This window comes from Odontomachus brunneus, unplaced genomic scaffold (assembly GCF_010583005.1).
Source record: "Odontomachus brunneus isolate Ranch 3 - 2012 unplaced genomic scaffold, Obru_v1 Obru_scaffold_002, whole genome shotgun sequence".
Taxonomy (NCBI): Eukaryota; Metazoa; Arthropoda; class Insecta; order Hymenoptera; family Formicidae; genus Odontomachus; species Odontomachus brunneus.
In genome coordinates this window covers 2724313-2730779 of record NW_022639452.1, presented here as the reverse complement: position 1 = coordinate 2730779, position 6467 = coordinate 2724313, and the positions used below count along the sequence as shown (strand labels likewise).

At 50.9% G+C, this 6467-nt stretch overlaps 1 protein-coding gene across 15 annotated transcripts in view; it reads right to left on the bottom strand.

Moving 5' to 3' along the window:
* LOC116841928 (ankyrin repeat domain-containing protein SOWAHB) overlaps positions 1-6467 on the bottom strand; it is a 152586-nt gene that overhangs the window by 122885 nt on the left and 23234 nt on the right. The window lies entirely within an intron of this gene.

Sequence of the window (6467 nt, the reverse complement as noted above, 5' to 3'; positions counted from 1 at the left end):
AGAGAGAGAGAGAGAGAGAGAGAGAGAGAGAGAGAGAGAGAGAGAGAGATCGCGATAGGTGGATAGAGAGGAAGAAACGTACTTCAGATGCTTTCAGATAAAATTCCTTGCTCCGTATTCTTATATTCCATAAAATCCTCTACCAAATAAAATGGTTTGGAAATTCCTCAAGCCCTGCGCTTCACGTCGCGATCGCTTCACGATGACACACACCCTCAAAATCCGTGAATAACGCATTAACGAGAAGCTGGCCCGTTTGATCGCGCTCATATGCGGGCTCCGATCGACCGTTGACGACGTTCTCCACGTTATACTTAACGGCGATACACACCGTGCGGTACGGTAGGATGACGCGACGCGAAGGAGGTGAGGCGGTGGAGGAAGAGGAGCAGGAGAGGAGGAGCAGGAGAGGAGAAAGGGGCTCTCCTGATCCCAGGAACGCTAAACGACTACTCATCCCTGTTAAACTGTTTGTATTTTCACTCGTCACGGCCACGTCGGTTGTTCGAGGTGCTCATATCGACACTCGACCCCGAATCGATCGTGACTCTTCATAAATTACTTCCACAGGCCAGTACGCGCGCGAAGGCGCGCGGAGATGCGCATTGCACTTTGGCCGAGTCATCATTAGCCGGCCACGATATATCTTTATCCATCGACAACATCGCGCGTGTCCTTAAGTGAAATCATGATTCGGTGGACGGACGCGCGTCGATAGCGCGGCGAAACGAGCGTGCCACGGCATTCCAGCGTTAATCCAAACCCCTTCCCCTGGTCCGTCAAAAAGCTCGACGGCCGAGTCGCGAGAGAGCCGCGTCGTGAAAAGCTCTCCTCCCCGATCCCGGAAATCAACGTCGGAAACTCCGTCCTCCTTCCGCGCGAATCAAACTCGAAGTGAGAGTCACTGACCCCCCGTCGCGTCAGGTGGTGCATCGAGGTGCGTTCCCAGCTTTCGTGTGCTACGTGTGCTCCCTCTCTGTCTCGCGAACACGTCTGTACGCGTGCGAATGCACAGATGCGCGTCGATAGGACAGACTCTGTTGGATGTGTGCGAATCGCGATTGCGAACCGCGGCGATGCAACAATCGTATTCGCGAGGAAAGGACGTTATCGTTCCTTCGACGGCAGTGGATAAACGGACGCGGTCGAATTAATCTTTAATTCGATCGTTTCGCGCGCACGCCGCGAGCGTCCTTGCGACTTCGCCCATTAAAGATGGATAACAAACCCCGAAAATGTCGATAACGTAGAAGCGATTGTCAAGAGATATCAGATGTAATGTCAGGTAAGCATCGACACGATCGCGCTATACTTTTCGTATTTCTTGTAGATAGAGATCTTATATAAATGTGCGCTGCTTTATTTGGTCATATTTAGTAGTTGGGAGAAAAAATATCTAAAAAATAGTAAATATTTATCTGATATGTACACTAATAACATATGTGTATTTAATCGTAAATTTAAATTGTTTTATTTAAATAGAATAAACAATTGCTCTCATGAAAAGGTTTTAAGTTTTTAAAAAAATCTATGTTTTCTTATTTGAAAAATATTTTACATAAGTAAATATGTTATTAATATTCACCGAGTAAATATTTACTATTTCTTAGATATTTCTTCCCTTAGTGTAGAAAACATAACCACACACAGATAGAAGTCTTTCTGCAAACTTTTCGTGTGTCTGTAAGCTTCCACATTCAGTTGCACAACAGGTACAACAGTGTCCTCTGAAATTTTCTTGAGCGTAGAAAACATATTTTCGGTATATATACGAGCTACAGAACTTTTGTATCAAGTAAATATTTATGCTGACCAACAGCTTAGGATGTCAATTTTCAAATTTTGTATCGCTTTTGTCACACATTGGGTAATACTTCAATTCACTTCCAATGCGTTAAAATTTTTGTAACTTTGTACAACCAATTACCATCGTAAACTTTGCAAAAAAAAAAAAATGAAAATTTGATCAGTAAGGTTTTCAAGTATGGCATCCCCAACAGTCGGAACGCGGAGCTCCAATGAAATGCACCTTTTCCCATTTCCCTCGTTCCATCACGTTCCATAAGCACATAACGACACCTGGTAAGGATACATAAGGATCTTTGGCTATCAGCGAAGTATATAGGAATACGTAATCACGCGATTCTCAAAAATTCTTCCCCATATGTTTCAAGATTAATATGCAGATCGTCGCGCAATTATGCAGGCGACGAGAACCCGGCGAGTTTTCGTCGACATTTTGCTGGGAACCAAAGAGATTTCGAGGAGAAACTCGTCAGCCAGCCAGAGGCAGGCAGAGGATGATACCTTCAATTCCGCCGAATTCGCGCTGCGAACCGTTCACGGTGATCCGAGCGGCTGAGAACGCAAGTGCCTGATTGATTTTTAAGCGATCTCGCGCGATTCAACCGATCGAGCGATCCTCGATGAGATCCGTCGCGTCGAGAGAGCAGGGGACACTTGTTTGCTCGTATCTCGGCCCGAAGATATGCAAATGCACTCGTGCTCTCTTGGCGCGAGGTCTCCGCGAACGATCAGACAAACGGACCATTCAGCGACTGCTGCAGTCACAGTGCCGTGGCCCATAATGGCGTTGCTATCAGATAAGCTTATAAGACCCGGGTAATCGTAATAGCATCGCAATGGTTGCCAGCTCCTCCGCCTCCATCGTGAACGATGAACGCGATGGTAACGGTGGAGCAGAGAACGATGAACGAGGACGGAGAGGAGCGCGCGTTCGTTTCGTCTCGTCTCTCGTCTCTCGTCTGGCCTCGCCTGGCCTGGCCTGGCCTGGCCTGGCCTGGTCTGACATGGCCTCGCCTGGTCTGGCCTTCTTCCCTATCGCCGAGTCATTGTTTCACCGTAATTAATATTTTAATTGAGATCAGCGGGAATTAATTAACGCAACAGGCCTGTTGAAGTCGTTCGCCCGAACCGTTCAATCGATCCCAACGCGCGCATCAGCATCGAGATTTAATTCACCCTCTTATCCGTCCTCTAATATCTCTATCAGGGACATGAGACGCGAAACCTCGATAAGGGTGCGATTTGCGATCAAGAAAGAGAAGAAAAGGGTTATAAAAAGAGAAAGAGAAAAGAGAGAAAGAGAAGGAGGAGAGAAAGATTACGGTAAATCGACAACTCATTATTGCGCTCTTTTCTTACACATTATTTCTCGACTTGAGAGATAATTTAACGTTTCAAATCGTTAATTATTTCGCACTTTTCACGACTATTATTGATACGAATAATGAGGAAAAAGAAAATGAGAGATCCATTCTCTCACGATATTAATATCAAAAACAGAGGGAGTAATGTACTCACGACTGTCTGGATATAATCCGAATGAATACGGGAAGGAATATTCTGTAGCCCGATAGAGCGGTATAAGTACGCGGACGCATGGACACTCATACATCACATTCGTAATCGGATAAAAAGCTAACGACGCGGCGCGTACAAGCCGCATAATCACTTAGGACGTGGTCCTAGCACGAGCGCCAAGCCGAATATCATAGAAATGGATACAAAGGGGCCATCAGCAGCCACGGTAACGAGCCCCGGTCCACCCCATCGCACATCCCCCATTGTTATCGCTCTTCGCGGCGCATCAGCGCCGACTCAAAAACACGCTCTCCCGCAGTTAAGCCGTGCACATTCGCGCGTCTAATTCCGCGAATGTGGCCAGCGGCAGGTACTCAACTCAGCGGGCATGCACGTGCTCACTCTCGCGCCCTCATGTTCTGCAGCCCTCTCCCCCGTTCTCCTCCCCCTCTCGTTCTCTCTTTCTCTTTACGCTCGCTCAGTCCTTCTCACATCTCGAACAATAAAAGGAATACGCGGTGTAAAGCGGATAGCGAACGCGGCGCGTTCGCCCTCTTCAGGGTGGAAACGTTTTAATAAGCGGACGTGCGCGCTCGCTCTCCGAGGGGGCGTATAAATATATTCGGTTGCTCTAGCGGGGAAAGCGGCTTGGTTCTCGCGCTATGAAAGAGTGAGACGCGATACGAGGTAGAGAAAGAGAGATAGAGAGAAAGAGAGAGAGAGGAAGATGGGGAGGAAGAGAGACAGACCGTAGGAGAGATAGGGTGTTCGAAGGGCGCACCGGGGGCGGATATATCGGCGAGACGGCGAAGGGCGAGCGGGGCACGGCCGGGCGTGGTAGAACGAGAGGCAAAACATGTTGCGGCACGAGCTGCCTCGAGAGCTCCGCAGAATTAGCTTTATTATAACCTGGGGGCCATCCATACATGCCTAACAGCGCACGAACATTCGCCGGCCAATAAGCCAAATGCTAACCAAACATTTTCGCGACCGGGCGGGCGCGCGCACCCAACAATTCATCCCTCCCAACCACCCTCTCAGCCAGCCCTCCGCGTGGAAGGTCCGGCAAGAAAGATCGATCTTGATTCAGACCAGGGTAGCGCGATCGTGTAACTTTTTCCTAAAAGGGAAAACGCGTGAAGAGTGAAAAGTTTTGCGCGAACTCACGACGACATTTGCGATCGGGCGACTTCTCGAAACAATAGAAATGTGAGAATTTTCGCATGAAACTTTTCACTTTTCACGAGGTCACGCCAGGGGAGAAGATACCCACGATCGGTACCCAGACGTGAACTTAACGTGACCGTCGCGTGTAACGACAACTCTTTACGCATCGGATGAAGAAGCTCTTTTCGCGAAGGGGGTTGCGAAACCCCCGATGGTTTATCGCGACGATTCGACTGACACACGCGTTATTCATCCGATCGCGATCTCCGCTTGTCCAGGACGCGCACGAGTCAACGTGAGATGCATTAGGTGCATCTTTATTGCGGTCTCGCGCGCGGGAAAGTCCTCCTATCTGTCTTCCACCGAGCCCCTCCTTCGCCGTTACCTAGCTCGAGAGGAAGTTTTCTGGCCGCAGCAGCGCCGTGAAACGATTAGGCCCGGATTAGTCGAGCGCGCGAGATCGATTATGCGATCCTGCGGATAACATTGGCCTGATTTATTCCCCTAATGGGCGTTCGCGCATTCATTTCGAGGCCGTGCGAGGCAATTCCACGGGGCTTCGTCGGATGGCGGTGCCCGTCCTGCCGCTGACAGGAAAACTCTCGCTGGGTGATTCAGCGTTCGGTTCGGCGACGCCTCCCAACGACCACCATAATGCCTACCTATCTCGGTGCCTACCCACCTACCTAACGCCATTTCCATCGGCTGCTATCGTCGGGGATCATAATCCAAGGTTGAGTCGCGCGAGTCGAATGAAATCGCGGCGAAATCACGCGTTGTTGGGAGACCAAGAGACAAGTGCGAGATCGCGCGAGAACCCCGAGCCTCGTTTCCAATCTGCCGTCGTCGACTCGTTCTCTCCTTCGCTCACGACGACTGCGATCGGCCGAGTAACTCGACCTTTTAATTAAGAGACCAACGAGACGCGTGCGACTTGCAACGGGCGAACGCTTGAAACTATCGTTTCACCGGTGAAGCACGACAGCCGAGGTGGAAGGTGCATCGCGGACAACCGATCGTCGAAGTGTGCTCGCGGTGACGGAGAGCGCGCGTATTTTCCGCCCGATGCATGACCAATGAAATTCCGCCGAAAGCGCGGAGGTAATTATGCGCCGGCGAAACGCGCCTCGCACGGATACCTCCGCTGGTCTGCGGGGGGTTCGACGAGTCCGGCACGGAACGATTACACGCCGCCGTTGGAAATTAGCGATCACGGACGATTATTATCTCGCACGGGCGGTAGAGGGTGATTCATAACCCGCGTCTCGTATTTTCGCGGGCGGCACGTCGAATTTGGTCCGGATGGGGAACATGGGGCATCGACACCGCGCGTTCCGTTGGCTGGCCCTCTCATCTCCTCTCCTCTCCTCATCGCGCTTCGCCTCGCTTCTCCACCCACCTCGCACTCTGTCGACAGGATTATATTCGTACGTACCCAGCGTGTTCCTCGGTGTACCTCGGTCCCGCAATACGCGTCGCGCGATCATATTCCCGTCAGCTAATAAATTTACCGCGGTACTCGAGCGCACGGCTGTCGCGCGATTGTCGTCGCGCGATTGTCCCGCCAGCGATGTCACAGTTTCGAGGGGTCACCGCGACGGGGAGGTCCCCGCCATAATCGGCGCTTCCTTCCCGCACAGCGTGACGATCGGCGGGGGCTCAGCCGGGCCGCCGATTATCCAAATGCACAATGTACACTACTAAATACAGCACGTGGTGTCTCGCGCGAGTAAATTACTAACGTAAATTAGACGCTGACAAACGCGTTTGCGAAAAGCGTCGAGCGCGTCTAACCACGCCGGGCTGACGGTGCTGACGTGTGGCGAGATAGGAGGCTGCCAGACGGCAGAAATCTTAATAGCCGATGCGCTGGCGCGATAGAGCCGTTGCAAAATTAAACTCCTCGCCAGAGCAACAGAGAGAGAGAGAGAGAGAGAGAGAGAGAGAGAGAGAGAGAGAGAGAGAGAGAGAGAGAG